This window comes from Canis aureus, chromosome 26 (genome assembly GCF_053574225.1).
Source record: "Canis aureus isolate CA01 chromosome 26, VMU_Caureus_v.1.0, whole genome shotgun sequence".
Classification (NCBI taxonomy): Eukaryota; Metazoa; Chordata; class Mammalia; order Carnivora; family Canidae; genus Canis; species Canis aureus.
The window spans coordinates 22,362,985-22,380,891 of NC_135636.1; positions in this window are offsets into that span (position 1 = coordinate 22,362,985).

The window sequence follows — 17,907 nt, forward strand, 5'->3', positions numbered from 1 at the left end:
GGCCTTTGTGGCCTCTGTAGCTGCATGAGCCAAGTCCTATAATAAATCTCTTCTATATTCTTTATGTATCCTATTAGTTCTGTGTCTCTGGAGAATTCTGAATAATACACCAGTAAAGTGTAAGAAAGGTAACCAAAGCCCTGGCAGCTGAGGACTCGCATCACAGCCAGGCTGTGATATTCTCCTGTTGAACAAAAACATGTGAGCAGGGAACACTGACATCAGACAATATTCTGGGACCCTGATGGATCAAGACAAAACCCACTGGTGCCTGGGTGGCTAAGCTACTAATGGTCTCCCTTCGGCTCAGGTCATGATCCTGGGGTCCTGGGATCAAGTCCTGCATTAGGCTCCTTGCTCCTCAGGGAGTCCGCTTCTCCCTCTGCCTCTCTCTCTGTGTGTCTATCATAAATAAATAAATAAAATCTTAAAAAAAAAAAGACAAAATCTTGTATCTCTCCATCATCATGTGTGAATCCAGCCAGAAGCATGAAGATGGTCTAAAACACAAAAATGACTTGACAGCCCCTGTCTGGGCTGAGAGCCATGACTCTCTGCTTCTTTACCTCATTCCATTCCTATCACTCTCTAGAAAGGAAGGTGTCATGTACCGGATCACAGAACTACCTTTCCTGATGGCATATAATCTAGAGCAAAACCTGCTTCCTTGGGCCATCCCCCAAATCACCTCACAAGAGGCCCAATCCAAGACATCCTTTATAACACCTGCTTGCTGAGACACCCAGGGGTTGTCTCTCACTTCTACGAGCGATTGCTGAATCTGTTTAGCTACAAGCATATTTCTGGAGGTCTTTGGCTGGGGGGCATTGACAGGAGACTCTTAGAAATCATGCATACAATAGTAACAGCCGCAACAACAATATAACTTCCCATAGCCACTGACAACCAGTAGAGAAAGTACAGTGGAAAAAGGCACACACACAGATTTCTACATTTTTAGTTCTAGAAGGAAATACTGCTAAACATTAGCTATGGTTACCTTCCAGTTTGCAGAATGTTGAGTGACTTAAAAAAATGTTTACACATTCTCCATACTTTCAATGATGATGAACATATGGCATTTTTTACAGCCAGGTAAAGTGTCATTTCTGAAAGCAGTGACTAACAGGAGAGAGTTGAAGTCCCCAAGGGAGATCATTGTGTTCTAAACTTAATGACCAAGCTTCCCTTAAGCTTCTCTCCTTTGCCCAGGCCCCTTAACTTTGGGCCACCCTCAGCCTGAGCCAGCACACAGCCCAGCCTCAACAGCCCCCTCCTGAAAACAGGCTAGCGCCAGGGTACAGTATTCTCTGATCTACTCTCCAATCAAGTCACTCCCCTTCATCCCACGTCCCCACACCAGGTTCTTTCTACCATCTTCAATCCTTTCTGTAAAAGGAAATTCCTCATTGCTTCAGCCTTGAGAAACTCGGCAGATCTTGTGGTCAAAAGTAATCCCTGTGGCAACAGCCCATTTCCCTTCCTTTGCAATAATCCTGTTGAATGAAGTCTCTTCTTACTAAGTACAGATCTTTTACTTGACATCATATGAATACAAAAGAAAACAAAACAAAAGCAAAATGTTTCAATTCTCCTCCTCAGGTATCAAAGGATGGGAGTCAGTATGAACACTCATCCACATAAAGAAATTCCTGAACCAATGTTTGGTTGAAAATAAGGGACCTCCATGGATGGAACTAACCAGAACACAGCAAGGTGGAGAGATGTGGGAATGTGGTATGAAAAATGCCGTGTTGTAAGCTAAAGAGAACACAGCGTCGTCTCCAAAAGCCAGACTCTAATTATCCCCAGGAAAGATTATAAAGCACACAGAATAAGAAGAGGGTCCATTCTCATAAGCTTAAACCTAGAAAAAATAATTTTTGTCTATTACACTTGAACTATATATGTAAGAGACAGAGTGTTCTAGGAGATGAGCTTTATTGTTACAAAATCTTTGTAGGATTTCCTTGATCTGTCAGTTTTCTCGAAAGAACATTTTTGTGCGTGTGTTTTTTCTTCCAAACCCACATTTTCAAGCTCATGTTGTTCTGGTGAACAAAAGCAAGACTCTGATTTGGTTTGACACTTTATGCAGAGCAGGATGTCAGCTCTCTGAAAAAACTTATGTTCCATCCGTAGGAGGATTATTAAAAGGCATAAAACTTTATAACCATTAAGCCGATAGTTATGCTTATTAAGGATAATTATAGCACTTAATCTGAAGGGCATAAATTGGTCAAGCAGGTAATTTGGTCTGGCAGACATCAAAATTATATTTAAATATTACAGCAAGGAGACAAAACACAGAGATGGTTGTTGGCTGGACTCAAAAGCTTTTTGAATATCTTTCCAGGGCTCATAAATATTTCCTTTCATTTCTTTTTTCCCTCCCCTCTTTGAGTCCAGTTCATCTGCAGATTATGGCTCTTGGGGGAAACTGAGGACTGTTTTCACTCAAGTGTGATTAGGGTTGCTTCTGTTTATTGTCATCCGCTATGAATATCTGAACTCCGCCACTGCCTGTGCAGGCTGTTCTTCCTATGGATGAGCAAAGTCGGGAGAAATTGGGCCACTGAGAGAAGTGTTTCTGAAAACTGATCAAATAAATAACTTGGTACTTGTTTTAATGGTATCCACACTTTCTTTATTAAACGCTTTGTGTGGGTCAGGCACTGTGCTTAGCACTTTATATTCATGATCTCATTTCATTCTTACAGTCTCAAATTATCTGTTACAGATAAAAATCTGAGCCCTTGGGGGGGTTCATGGCTTGCCCTAAGACACACAGCTATTAAGTGTTGGAGCTAGGTGCTAAGCTAGGTGTTTCAAACCACATGTCCATGCCCTTGAGATTCTTAGGATAGTTGTTTGTAACTAGAGGTGTGCGGGTGCATGTACATGAGTAGTGGACATGATGGTGGAGGGGAGAAATTGAGGGGCAGGTGAGGCTTTTCAATATTATAAGGTCTCAGCTAATATTGTCCTTAAGTATCTTGCTCATTAAAAAAAAAAAGATTTTATTTATTTATGAGAAAGAGAGAAAGAGGCAGAGACACAGGCAGAGGGAGAAGCAGGCTCCCTGCAAGGACCCCGAGGTGGGACTTGATCCTGGATACCCGGATCACACCCTGAGTGGAAGGCCGATGCTCAACCACTGAGCCACCCAGGCGTCCTATTAGTATCTTGCTCATTTATTTGTTTCTCGGTTAATTGTTGATGTCTCCAATAAAATGGGAATCCTAAGATACCTCTAACGTAATATTTTCTTTCTTCTCTGTCATTTTTAAAAAAGATTTTATTAACTTATTCATGAAAGACACACAGAGAGAGGCAGAGACACAGGAAGGGGGAGAAGCAGGTTCCCCCCAGGGAGCCCAATATGGGACTCAATCCCGGGACTCCGGGATCACGACCTGAGTCAAAGGCAGATGCTCACCACTGAGCCACCCAGGTGCCTCTCTTTCATGTCTTGATTTAAAATTTTCTATTCATTTACTCTTCACTCTTACTATGCATTATTTTTCTTCTGCCACTACACATCCCAATTTGTAAGTGGACCTATTGGCGCCAAGATGTCAAGGGTCCCCCTCTGTGTGGGAGCTCTTGGGAAGAGTGGTCATCAGACAGATGTTGGGCCTAGAACTCAGAGGTCGAATACCTGTTTCCAATTTTGTGTGCTCAGCTGTACCACTCTTCTTGGAGAGAGTAGGTAGATACAAAACTGGAGTGGATTTGAGGTTTGGGGAAGAAGTAAAGAGAGAACCTGGGAGCAGGCAGTCACTGTGGAGAAATTCCTGATGTTTTAGTGACTTATTTGCTAGCAGCAAGGGTCAGAAAAGCTATTTGTTCATGGTGGGGACCTGAACTGTTAATGGTGTGAACTCCAAGTTAGACTAATTTATTAGGGGAAGGAGGCTCCATATCTACTGGGTACCTTCTGTGGGCAGACACTTTTATAATTACTTCAGATACTCTCTTAAATTTAAATTCATATCAAATGCATTGAGGTCAGTTCCATTATCCTCCTGTGAAAGAAAGCAAAATCAAATATCAAAATCTTTTAGCTACTTGCCTACGGTCATTCAGTCTAAGTCAGGGGAAGTAGGGCGTTGCTACCTTCCAGGGTGTCAATTCCAGTTATTTGTGAGCACCTTCTAGAAACTTGTCCTATGAGAGCGACAGGCTGATAGTGTTTTCTTTCCATTCACTTGGGCATATGCTGGTGTCAGTGACTCCACTGTCTTCCCCCAGGGAGCAGCTGTCCTATGTATCTAGAGAGAAGAGGGAGCTGTAGGTTTAGCCACCACCTTACCCATTCGAGGCTGGTTTTCTAGTCTGATCAGAAATCCTGTACTGTTTATTTACCCCATTGTTATGGGCTGAAGAAAAATCCCAATTTTGTTGAGTTTTGTAGAAGATAGTTTCACCTTCGAATGTGACAAATACCACATTGCACCACATTTAATTTCCCCAACAAGTGGAGCAGATGGATGGCTTCTGACAATGCTGGGCAGAGAAGAGGTGTCAGCTCAGCATCAGATCTGTTTATAAGTGAACTCAGTAAGAATGTAGAGAAGCCACCAGGGTCACACATAGGCCACAGTGTCAGGGATTCTTGTTCTTTAGAAGCCTTTCCTTCCCCAACACGTTCTCACCAGTATCTTGATTCTTTTACCCCTAATGGTCCTTTGAGGACCCTGAGTGCTGGGCTTAGCTGCTTCGGGTAAGAGCCATGTTACTCAGGCAGTGCTCACCAGAACTGATCAAAAATAGCCTGGCTGGGAAGAGAGTTGAGGAAGGGCTGGCCAGAGGCTGCTGGGCTGGTTGTTCCTCCACTTCCTCTCTGATTAGGACCAAGGGCTGTTGTGTCGAGGTCATTCTGTCACAGGCCTCCGGGAGGGTTGTTGGTAAACCTCTCTTCATGTGACTCCAATGATGTCTTCAACAAGTGTCCAAGAAATCTTCTCTGGTTTGTCCTATGAATTGGTATCTAGATATAGAGACCTGATAAATAGAAGTTTTATCTTTTTGGAAACAGTCTCAGGGGTGGTTGTATGTATTTTCATTAGGAGGACCATAATTCTAGTTGTCTCTCTTTTTCTTGTCTTTTTTTTTTTTTTTTGATGACCACTGTCTGGATTGATGCATTAATTTTATTTTATTATTATTATTTTTAAAATTTAATTCAATTTACCAACATATGGTATAACACCCAGTGCTCACCTCATCAAGTGCCCTCCTTAATGCCTGTCACCCAGTCACCCCATCTCCCCACCCACCTCCCCTTCTGTAGCACTTTATTCATTTCCCAGAGTTAGGAATCTCTTATAGTTTGTCTTCCTCTCTAATTTTTCCCCAGTTTCCCTCCTTTCCCTTATAGTCCCTTTCACTACTTCTTATATTCTGTATATGAGTGAAACCATATGATGATTGTCTTTCTCTGATTGACTTATTTCACTCAGCATAATACCCTTCAGTTCCATCCATGTTGATGCATGAATTTTAAAGCTCCTTTTGACTGCTCTGTGCAGAGAGGTTTGGTGGGTGAGGGACAGTAGCAAGAGTGGAAATTGGGGGAGCTCTGGCAGTCCTCCAGCGAAGGTAGTGGCAATTGATATGGGGTGGATTTGTGAGATTTTGGAGGCAGAATTGATAAGACTTAGGGTTGGGTTAGATGTGGGGGGTTAGGGAAAAGAAGGTGCCAGAAGGCCCTCCGTCAGCTTCTGGCCTTAGTCACTTGGCTAGATGGTGATGCTATTTCTTGAAACGATTAAGGAAAGACCTGGTAGTTGAGGATAAAATAAAGAATCCAGTTTGAACACCATTTTGAATGCCATTTGGGATATCTCAGTGGAAGTGTTACAGAGGCAGTTGTATCTGATTCTAGAGCCCAGAGGAGGGGGTGGCCCACAAGATGAATCCACAAGAGGCTTAAGCACAGATGGCATTTAAAGCCATGGGGGGTATGAGATCATTTAGGAAAAGTGGGGACACAGAAGGGAAGAGGTCCCAGGTCTCAGGATATGGTGGCCTGAAGAAACCACAGCATGTGGAGGCAAGGAGCAGCCAGCAAGCCAGGAGGAAAACTGCATGGCATTGGAGACACCAGAGAGTGTGATGTCCTGGTCAGCCAGGAGAAGAGGTGCTGAGAAGCCAGATGAGATGGAGACAGGGAAAAATGACCATTAACAATTATACTTGGTAGCATGGAGACCACAGTGTGCTTGTCAAGAGTGCCTTCTCTGCGCCGGTGAGGGAAGAAGCCAGAAAGGAGTGGGTCAAAGAGAGAATGAGAAGTGAAGAAGTGGGGATAGTGTGTGTAAATGAACCTCCAAGCATTTCTATCATGAAGAGGAAGAGAATAATGGGTTCCTTCCTAGCAATCAGCCTCTTTTAGGCATGTGAAAATGATGAGTTGCTGTAACCAACTGGGGTTTGTTTTCATGTTTGGTTACTAGAACCCAGCACTCAATTTGTGGCCTACAAATTTTCAACCCTAGCTCTATTTTATGTCCCTACACTCATTTTTCATTCTTTTACGACTCCTTTTTTTTTTTTTTTTTTTTTGATGGAACAGAAAGGAATTTATTTTAGTGAGGCTAACGTGAGGAAGACAGTGGACTAGCATTTCTTTTTTTTTTTTTTTTTTTGCACTAGCATTTCAAAGACTGTCTTCAAAGTGCTGAAAACACTTCTAGTTTTTTTTTTTTTTTTTTTTTAAGATTTTATTTATTCCTGAGAGACACAGAGAAAGGCAGAGATATAGGCAGAGGGAGAAGCAGGCTCCCCGTGGGGAGCCCGATACAGGACTCGATCCCATGACCCCAGATCACACCCTGGGCCAAAGGCTGAGCCACCCAGGTGTTCCAACACTTCTAGTTTTTGTATAAGAAGAATGTGGGACAAAGGTTGGTGGGTATGGGCAGATGGGCAATAAAGGTCAGGTCAATCATTGTCTTGGGGTTAATCGCATGGGGTCTTGCTGACTCAGGACAGTTCTTATGCTTGAGGGAGTAGTTTCTTGGTTCCCCATTACAGGATGCTTTGCCCTCAGGGTCTTTTGCCTGAGTTAGGAGATAAGCTGGAAAGAAGAACTTAGAAAGTACAGACTCTTGACTCCTACTTTTGACAGCCCATCTTGTTTTATGTACCATGTCAGGATGACTTAAATATTATCTAGAGAAATCTTAGCATATAGATACATTATTTAATAGGCTCCAAAGCACTGCCTGTGTCAAGGAAAGGACGAGCCTCAAGAAAGCTCAGTGTATATTTTGATTGGTAGTAACTAATCCAATTTTTGGTCCCAATTTCATTTTGAGCCATATTGGGAGATTAGTATCCACATAGTCATTGGAAATAAGATCATTCCTGCTACAGCACTGAGAGGATTCAGTGGTGGGCTGGGAGGCAGAAACCTGGTCTGCCTTGCCACTTGGGGTGCACCAGCATCTGGACACGTGAACACATCCACTCCAGAAACCCTAAAGGCTGAAGGCCAAGCACCTTTCAGGCTTTGCCAATGCATCTGAATTGCCTGGGAATCTGGTAAAAATGTGTAGGAAATCAGAATAGTCACCCTCAAATATACGACTTTGGCACTAGGATTATCCTGAGCTGAAGACAGTGGAGAATGAGCAGATGCCAAACAAGCTCTGTGCCCTCCTTCTGTATTTGCCTAGGAGCAGGATGTAAATTTCCATTTGTCCAGGTGTGTCTTAGCTCCTAGCAGGAAGAGGAAGACAACTCTAGACTCACCAGCCTTGGGGGGGGAAAAACTGACAGAAATCTACATAACAGGGATCCCTGGGTGGCGCAGCGGTTTGGCGCCTGCCTTTGGCCCAGGGCGTGATCCTGGAGACGCGGGATCGAATCCCACGTCAGGCTCCCGGTGCATGGAGCCTGCTTCTCCCTCTGCCTGTGTCTCTGCCTCTCTCTCTCTCTCTCTCTCTCTCTCTGTGACTATCATAAGTAAATAAAATCTTGTCTTCCACTAGTTCCCTCCATATATTTACCTTCGCACAGTTTTGCCACCTCTGAAAGCCCATATTGCTTGTCCTTTGTCTTGTCACTTCTCTAGAAACTTAGTGTTATTTGTTAGGGTGCTACATAAGCTCCATGTTCTAACCAGCCCTTTGAATCACTCATTACTACGTTTCTCCTGCGTATGCGTGCTGCCTGTGTTAATAAAACACTGTCTCTCTCTTAACCTGTCTTTTGTCAGCTTAATTTCCAGGGCCCCAAAGAGAACTTAAAGGGATGGGGAAAAATACATTTTTTTCCCTCCCTTACAAATTCTGGTCTGGTAGGTCTGAGTGGAGCCCGAGAGTCTATTTCTAACAAGCTCACAGGTGATGCTGATGCCACTGGTCTGTGGGCCATACTTTGAGCAGTGAGGACACAGGTCACCAGGGGTTGCCTGCAGGACAACACACCCAGTCCCTCTGGATTTCTTAAATGTGCCTTCATCTCAGCTGATTGGCCATAATCATCTGGGAGAAGTGACAGCCACCAAGGTTAATCGGGAGAGCCCACTTGGATTTGTACAAGTCTGCTCTGGATTAGAAGGGACAGGCTTATTGGTGAGAACCAGATAGCCTTCCAATCTTGTCTACTTAAAACTCAGAGCTAGATGCCATTTCAGGTTCCTTGCTTGGATTTGCATCAGTAGCATTTGTCCTAAGTATGTTCCTACTCTCTCTCTTTGAGGAATCACATGTTAATCACCGTAAATCTTTTGGGGGCAGAGTGCTGCTAACCTGTGGCTTTGGAGGATCTTTCCCGCTAACAGTTTGGTGGTAGTGCTTCTTGGGGTGGAGGTGTGGCTGTGAGGATTAGCTCATTAATTATGCAGACAGCTGCAGGCTGCATGATAAGTGGCGATGCCCCTGATAAGAAAATGATACAAGGTATCTTTCAGATCAGCCTTGGGATTAGACATCGCTTTTCTAGAGGCAGGAATGACTCAGGAAGCCCAGAGCCCCAGAAGATGTCAGCCTGAGACAGGAGTGGTGGCTGCTCTAACTCCCCAACACCTCTTGGATCTACTGGTTCCAATTTTGTCCCGAGAGAGATATGGACTTTCCCCCTCGTCCCCCTCTTAAAGCAGCTTTGCTCCAGGAGGATTTGTAAATTAATCTGTCACTGTGTCACCATGGCAACATATTTATGTCTCTTAAGTGCTATGAGCCTAGGGGGCAGGATTTGAAAAACTGCTTTACCTAGTGCCCTAGCTAGTGATTAACAAAGGATTATGTTGTAGAACACACAGGGCAGGCTGGTTGGTTCCAGGGCAAAGAAGGCTCAGGGACCTAATGTCCATTTCTCATCCTTTACAAGGGACTGAGATTCATTAAAGAATTGAGGACCAGCAGATCCCGTCCAGATTCAGAGGACATTTTATAACCTCCCAGGGGCACCAAAAGAGAAACCCAAGGGAATTGGAGAGTGTGTACTTGCATCTCCAGCATAGTGGGGGGCATACGTGGTGTCAGGGTGGAAAGACAGGGAGGCTGAGATGAGTGAATATAAGGCAGAACTGGGGGAACAAGCAGGATTCTCCTCTCCTCCCTGCTGCTCCCCTACACACCCCTTCCATTCATTCATTTGACCCTTTGGGGAGGGACCAAAGATGCAGAGAATTGACTCATCCACCTCAATGCCTGGGGACATGCACAAGTCCATTCAAGGCCTCTCTTTGGTTTTATTTTTCTCTCTTATCCCTCACTCCACACCCATTTCTCTTCCCATTATAGATGCATTAGATTGGGTTTCCGAGAAGCAGAACCGAAGACAGAAATTCTTGTTCAGTGATTTATCACCTGGGAGCTCTTAGGAAATAGTGACTAGATGAGCAGGGCAGGGAAAAGGAAAGACAAGGGTTCCAGTGATGGCTAGCTAGCTTCAGCTGGATCCCACGGGAGCTCTAGAGTAGGAATGGCGGCACAAAATGTGGCTCTCCTCTTGTCCTTCTGCTTTCCTTACTTTGAGGCAAGGGAGCAGGCTAGCAGTCTGCTGGGTTGAGGGCTGCCCCGGAGGTGGCTCTCCTTAGCTGAGGGGAGATCTCCGAAGAAATGAGGCAGCTGTGCAACATAGCAGCTAATACTCATACTAGTTCAGGGGCTGGGGATCCTGGGAAGGTGGAAGAGCTGGATGGGATGCTAACAGCTCCAAGAGACCACTACTCTGATGTATTTGATATGTGTGTATGTATGTATTTGATATGATGTATTTGATATCTAATGTATTTGATATGTCCATATGTGTGTATAGTTACTATTGCAAAATGATCAGTGCTCATTCAGACAACATTTACTGAACCTCTACTCTCTATCTAGGGCTATTCTAAGAGCTAAGAGGGTAGAGTTGTGATGGAAACACAGACCAGATTGCTCCCCTCAGTTTGCACTTTGGGGGAGGAAATAGATACTAAACAACTACTCATATAAATGGACAACAGGAATCTAAATGTGAGAAGTGTGAGGAGAAGCTCAGGTGTGACATCTCAGTGGAAAGCCAGATTCATGCCAGGTGGAGGACAGGTATTTATGGCCAGAGCTGATTCAGCGCTATTGAGCAAAACATGGAGGGCAGGTGCTCCAAGCAGAGGTAGAAACGAGCTCTGTGGGTTTGGGGAATGGAAAGAAGGTCAGTGTGGCCAGAGTACAGTGAACCACAGGGAGAAGGGGACACAGCATAGGGTGCTGGGTCTCCTAGGTCATGATTGGGACTGAGGATTATCACAGAAGCTCAGTGGAAATCCACAAAGCTCAATCAAACAGGGAAGGGCTGTGATCCTTATGGTGGCTGAGGGTTGATGAGCGGTCTGAAGGAGGACCCTGGGATCACAACCTGAGCCAAAGACAGGCACTCAACCACTGAGCTACCCAGGTGCCCCTTTTCTCTTCTGCTGGGTTCAGGCTCTACTTGCTGAGCAAGTAGGCAGGAATGGCAGCTCGGAGGCTTGTAAGGAAGTCTGGGGAGAGATGCCCATGGCCTGAACTAGAGGGTGGCAGTGGACATGGAGAAGCATCAGAGCAGTAGGTTTCAGATTAGCCATGAGTCTTGGTGGCAATTGGATGTGTGTGTGTGTGTGTGTGTAGGTGGGTGGGTGCTGGTGAAGGGAAAACAGGTCTGAAGCTCCCCTTCCCATGTGGACTGAGGTGATATTTTCTGAGGGGCAGATGTGGGGCAGGCAGCTGGGAGGGTGTGTTTAGAGCTAGGGATTGGGCTATGTGGGAAAGTTAAGTCTTGTGGTGATCAGCATGCAGGTGATACTGATAACCCAAGGAGAAGGTATAGCTAGGGAGGAAGAGAAGAATGAGACCAGGGTCAAGGCCCAGGTAGAGGAGTAGCAACCAGCAGATTCTGAAGGAGAAACCAGAGAGGGAGGAGTAGCACAAAATGGTGGTAGCCATGAACCCTAGAATTGCTTCAAGGGAGGAGAGTGGTTGGGCTGGGGGGAGGCTGTCAGGTGACCATCAGACAGGCCTGAGGATGCAGCCACAGGGAGCACTGGGGTGGGGGGGGTGCTGAGGGCCAAGGGCAGCTCTCCAGGGGTGAAGCCCGCTGGGAGATGAAGGGATGCAGTGATGCAGGCCACTCATCTGAATAACCTTGGTTCTAAGCTTGTGGAAAGAAAAGGTAGTCTCTGGACTGGGAATCAAGGAGTGGAGGGACATGTTTTTGAATGTGGGTAAGGAGCTGGTTTCTGGAGAGGTTGAGGGTGTGGGGAAGAGAGGTGTTAACTGCTAGAGGAAGTCACCAGAGGTAGGAGCAGATAGGAGGCAGGCCATAGTCTCCATTATTTGGCCAGCATGGGGCCATCGGCCTCAGGGTCCCACTCTAGGGGTGTGAAGAGCAGGGAGGAAGGGGTGCGAACATTTAACAGAGCGTCCGGGCCTGAGTGTGGGTCAGAGACCTTGCCTTTCACATCCTCCTGGATCCTCTTTCTCCTGCTGACCTTGATAAAAGGTCGTCATCCCAGCTGGTCCTCAGGACCCCCTCCTCCCATTCTGTACCCTCTCTCCCAGACACAGTTTCTTCATGCTGCCCTCAGGATGATTTTTCCAAAATGGCTCCCTGCTAACTTCTCCCTTTCTCCAATCAAAATAAACAAATTTGCACTCTGTAAGGAAAGATTTCACTTGCAATGGTTATTAAAGGAAGAGGAAGTTGCTATTACCAGGGAAGTGGGGTGGGGCAGATGGGATTCTGGCAACAAGGAAAGTGCTCTGCTCATAAAGTCTGTGTGTTGCAAGAGTTAGGAGAAGAGTTTATCTTTTATAGAGAGTATGCTACAAAGAACGGGGTGTGGGAACACAGGATGGAGGGGTGTGGCTTGATTGGACAGTAGATCAGAGAATATCGTACCCTGGGGCCAGCCCAATTTCAGGAGAGGACTGTTGAAGCTGGGCTGTGTGCTGGCTCAGGCTGAGGGTGGCCCAAAGTTCAGGGATGTGGGCGAGGGAGAGAAGCTGAACCAAAGTGTGCTTAACAAGCATTTTGTTCCTATTGATCAGTGGAGACAACAGTTCAACCAATCATTGGTGAAGCAAAGAATGGGGATCTGGAGGGTCTGTGCCTGGCCCTTAGGTAATCAAGGAGCAGGGGCATCTGTGAGTCTTGTCTACATCTAGTGGGGAAACGTGGTTCTTTGCAGTAAGCCCTTTTCAGGAGCACAAAACAGGAGGAGGACTTCTTAACCATTGCTCTTTCCCAGGAGCACTGGGCTCAGGGAAAATCCATCACTAATCTATGCCTTCCCCATCACTGAGACAGCAAAATTGTGCTAGATGTTAGGAAATCTATTTCTCCACTGGCAGCCTCTCAGGGGCGTGGGGCTGCTCCCTGTGATTTGCTTAGTCTTTCCTTCACTGTATGAGTCTGAGGAGCAGAGGCATCTCCTTAGGGTTTGTTGGAAAGGTCCAGCTTCCAAGTCAGCTGTGAGCTTTGCAGGGTGGTTTGCAGGGTGACTATCAATATGTACCTCCTCCTTATGTCCTTCATGCACTTTCTTCAGGCCTCTGCCATTCTCCAGCCCTGCTCCACTTAAGGCAAGAGGTTGGTTGCCCAGGTGACCTGGTCCTCAGGTGATCTCTCTCCCCACCTCAGCCTGGCTGTCAGGGCTGGACTATCTTCTCCTCCCCTTCCTGCTCCTACTTAGGTTACGGTTTAGCAGGGTGAGGCTCTCAGAGTCCCCCCCTCCAGTGCCCTGAGCCTCCCCCCACCCCCATCACAGCTGCCTGCACTGAGGGCTGGAGTTGGTAGCCTGCCCGTAAACTGATACTTCTCGGTCTTGACTACACACTGTCTCACCTGGGGGGCATTTACAATGTCCAATGCCCAGTGCCAAAGCCATGCCCCAGATCAACTGCATCAGACCAGGACCCAGGCATCAGTTTCTTTTAAAGCTCCCTAGGACCACTTTAAAGATAAAGACACATACAGATTTAAAAGTAAGTGGATGGAGAAAAACATACCGTGTTAACACTAGACAAAGACAGTGGGGGGAGCTATATTAATTTCAGGTAGCGCTGACTTCAAAGTAAGGAAAGTCACCTGGGACGAAGAAGGGCATCACATCCTGATGTGGTTGTGACCCCCCGCTCTCAGAAATGGACAGATTCAGCAGACAGAAAGCCAGGAAGGACATGGCTGAACTCAACCACACAGGATTTGATGAACACCTATAGTCGACTTCATCGAACAGCAGCAGAATACACCTTTTTCCCCCAAGCTCATGTGAAACTTCTTTCAGATATGCTACATCTTGGGCCATAATATGCACCATAACAAATTGTTAAAAAGAATAGAAATCATGCAGTGTCTGCTCTCAGACCCACAATAAAATTAAACTAGAAATCAATAACAGAAAGATAACTGGAAAATCCCCAAGTACATGGAAACTAAACAACACACTTCCGGGTGGGGGCAGCTGGGTGGCTCAGTTGGTTAGGCATCTGACTTTTGATTTTGGTTCTGGTCATGATCCCAGGATCATGAGATGGTGCCCCGAGTCACTTGGTCCTGGGGGCAGAGTCTACTCTCTCCCTCCGCTCCTCTCTCAAGCTCTTTCTCTCTCTCTCTCTAAAAAAAGAAAAAAACAAAAACAAAAAACCCACACACTTCTGAACAACACATGGGTCAAAGAATAAATCTCAATACATTTTAAAATATTTTGAAATGAAAAAGAAAATGCAAAACCAAATTTTTGGAATGCAGCAAAAGCAGTGCTTCGAAGGAAATTTGTAGCCTTGGATGTGTATATGAGAAAAGAAAGATCCGAAATCAATAACCTAAGTTTTCACCTTATGAAACAAAAAAAAGGATTGCTAATGAAATTGAAGGTAAGCAGAAGAAGGGAGAAAAGAAATAAGTAGGGCAGAAATCAATACATTAGGAGCAAGCAATCCACAGAGAAAAAAATCAATGAAGCCAAAGCAGGTTCTTTGAAAAGATCAGCGAGCTTCCCCAGGCAGTTCCAGTGAGTGCCCAGGGGTTCGCACCACTGCTCTAAGATCAGGGCTTCTCCAACTGGAAAGTGTGTAAGGGATTTCATCCAAATGCAGATTCTCTTAAGCAGGTCCGGGGTAGGGCCTGGGGTTCTGTATTTCTATCAAGTTCTGGGGGTAGGAGGGAGTGCTGTGGGGTCTGGGGTCACACTTTAAGTGGCAAGGGTCTAGAACAGACCAGTAGCTCCACAACAGAATCACCAGGAGAGTTTTAAAAATGACGGATGCCTCAGCCCCAGCTCTAGAGATTCTGAAGTAATTGTGCAGTGTGAGGCCTGGGCACCGGGAATTTTAAATGTTCCAAAGGTGGTTCTGGTGTGCAGCTGGATCTAAAATGGTAGGATGCGGTGCTTTTTAATGGTGTGTGATGAGGGAGGAGAGGGCAAGGTCCAGCTTGGGGTGGAAGCAGAACTAACACTAGCAACCTTCCGCCTTTCCCAGTTGGGATGTATGTGACATTCCTCGGGCCCTCCTGGCTGCCCTAGAGCAAAGGAAAGAGGAAAAAACCCAAATGGTTAACTTGATAGCACAGTCTTGCAGGACAGGGGTCTCCATCAGTTTGCAACTGTCTTAATGATTTTTAAGAAGAAAGCACTCTCCAGAAACCTATAGACTCAATTTTCTGGAGCCCTAACATCACCCTCCCCTCCATAGGATGGGAAATTCTATAGGATCAGTCAGTCCTCACAACCCCAGGGCAGCTCTTTCTGCCCACAGGTCCTTTAACAAAACCATCTTTTTGCACCAAAGACCTCTCAAGAATTCTTTCTTGCCTGTCGGTAGCAAACCCCACCCCCACCCCAAACCACATCAGTGTGAACATTATTCCATGTCTTAATTTCTTTGCTACTGTCTCTTTGTTCCAAATTGAGCCCTCTGGTTGCCCCATTCCAGGTTCTAGAACTATCTGTGGAAGTAGGAAGTTCCTAAACCATCTTTGTGTATCCCTCAATCATCCTTCACTCCTCCTTCTTTCCAGAAGGGTTCATCTGTGAATCTCTTTCCATCTGTCTGGACTGGGACAAGGTACTAAAGCTTTCCTTGAGCTTTTCTTGAGCATGATGTCCCATCTCGATAGAGGGTTGGAGGGTGGAGACCCTGAACCCTGCCTCACCATTTCCTCTTTGGGTTGCAGTACCTCTTGGACTCTGCTTTTCACTCCCTCCCTGCTGCCTAAACTTAGAGCCGGGGTGGGGGGGCATCTAACTTTTCCTGCCTTCCTCTTGGGCCAAGAGTCCTCTCCCTGAGCAGCTGGACCAACCCTCGTGATGTTGACGCGCAGTGGCCCAGACTTCGACTTAGCCAGATGCTTCCTCAGGGGTGCATCTCACCTCTGGCCTGCCTGCCAAACCACTCTTGCAGTTGTCTGGCCCCTGTCCTGGTCTGCGACTCCAGAGCCTATCTAGTCCACGAGAAGGACCCTGCCCTCAGACCGCAGACTCTCCCCGCTCCTGTCATTGCATAACAGGTACCACCAAATCCTGAGATGGGGCTACCAACTCGGCTTTCCCACCAGCTCCCTGATTCCCAATCCTTGCCTTACGATCTCTCTCATAGCCTCCAATTATTTCTAGTGTTGTCTTGGTATGTAGAAGATACTCAAAGCAAAATTTGTTGGAAGTCAATTATGTTTATAAAAGTGTTCCATTAGGGCATTTCTAGGGATGGAGGGAAACCACACAACAATGAGACACATTGCACTGTGCTGGGGTTTTTCTCTTTTTCCCCTGCTGAAGCCACTATTGGAATTGGTACCATTAGTTTTATAAAAGAGGTATCTTAGGCAGAAAGGCTTTAACAACCAGCAGAAGGTGATTTGGAGCCTCTAAGGGCTTCGAAATGTGGGAACAGAGGATGGGAGGCCTGTTGGACCACACCCATTCCCAGACCTGGGGCTGGAGAGGCTTTTGAAGCTGTATTTATCAGATGCCTTTGATACTCCCAGGCCCAGAGATAAAGACAAGATGAGTGAGATGTTATTATTTATGTTATTATGTTATTATTTATACTTAGGGTAACTTACATTTGGTGCCTCTTTTGTAAAGTGTTTAATTTATATGTAATTTCCTTTCTCATAGCATCACTTCTGGGCAGAGGAGAAAGGCTTTAGGCAATTCTGGAAATCATCACCTTTCTCCCAGTTAGAGTGCTCATTAAGCCGGGCCCGATGGGAACGTGTATCTCTTTTGCAGCTTGGCTTTTATGGGAAATTATGTCTTTAGTAGAAGCTTGTGTACTTGAGTGACTTAGGATGGTTTTTGACAGATTTCCGTCACTCTCCCCTCCTGAAGGTTTATATATGAAGAATGTATGGGGCGGTGGGGGAGTCACAAGCAGCCTGGAATAGAGGATAGTGAGGAGTTAGCCTGGGCTGTGGTCCTGCCAGAGAGTCTCCTCCAAGAAAGGTAATTCAGATACAAAGTCTGTCGCCAGCATCTGTGAAGTACCCAGTGATATGGGGTGATTTTCAAACCTGCGTATGCATTAGCATGCCCTAGAGGGCTTTAAAAACTGGGATGAAAAAAAAAAGAACTAGGATGGCTGAGCCCCAATGTTGAGTTTCAGATCCAGTAGGGAATGAGAATTTGCATTTCTATTAAGTTCCTAGGTGATGCTGATGTACCTAAAAGGCACATTTTGAGGACCACTGAAACAGTATATTGAGTCTTTAAGATCTAAGTTTCTGAAAAGCCAAATGCAATGAGATTTTCCTTAATTACTGAGTTTTTTACTTTGATAAGAATTGTTTCAGTTTGTTCAAGAGCTAGATCTAGAAGTCCTATTTGATGATATAGTTTTTTTTTAAACTTTTTTATTTTGAAACGATTATAGATTTAAGGTTCAAAGAAACTTACAGGGAGATCCCATGCACTCTTTGCCAGCCTCCCCCAATATTAGCAGCTTACATAATTATGGTAAAATATCAAAACTAGGAAATTGGCATTGGTACAAACCAAAGAATTTATTCAGACTTCACCAGTGCACTCATTTGAGTGTGTATGTGTATAGGTCTATGCAATTTGATCACATGTAGACTCAAGATACTCAACTGTGTCATCACCACAAGACTCCTTCGTGGTACCCCTCTGTAGCCATTTTCCTAATCCTCATTTCGAATCCCGCCACAATCTCTAATCTGTTCTCCACTTTTACAATTATTTCTTAAATACTATATACATGGAACCACATAGTATATATCCTTTTAATACTTTCTTTGTTCAGCAAAATTTCCTTGAGGTTCATCCAAGATCTTGTGTATATCAATAGTTCATTCTTTTTTCTTGCTGAGTAGTATTCCATGGTATGAATGTACCAACGTTTATTACACCGTTCATCCTTTGAAGAATATCTGAGTAGTTTCCAGTTTGGGGATATTATGAATAAAACTGCT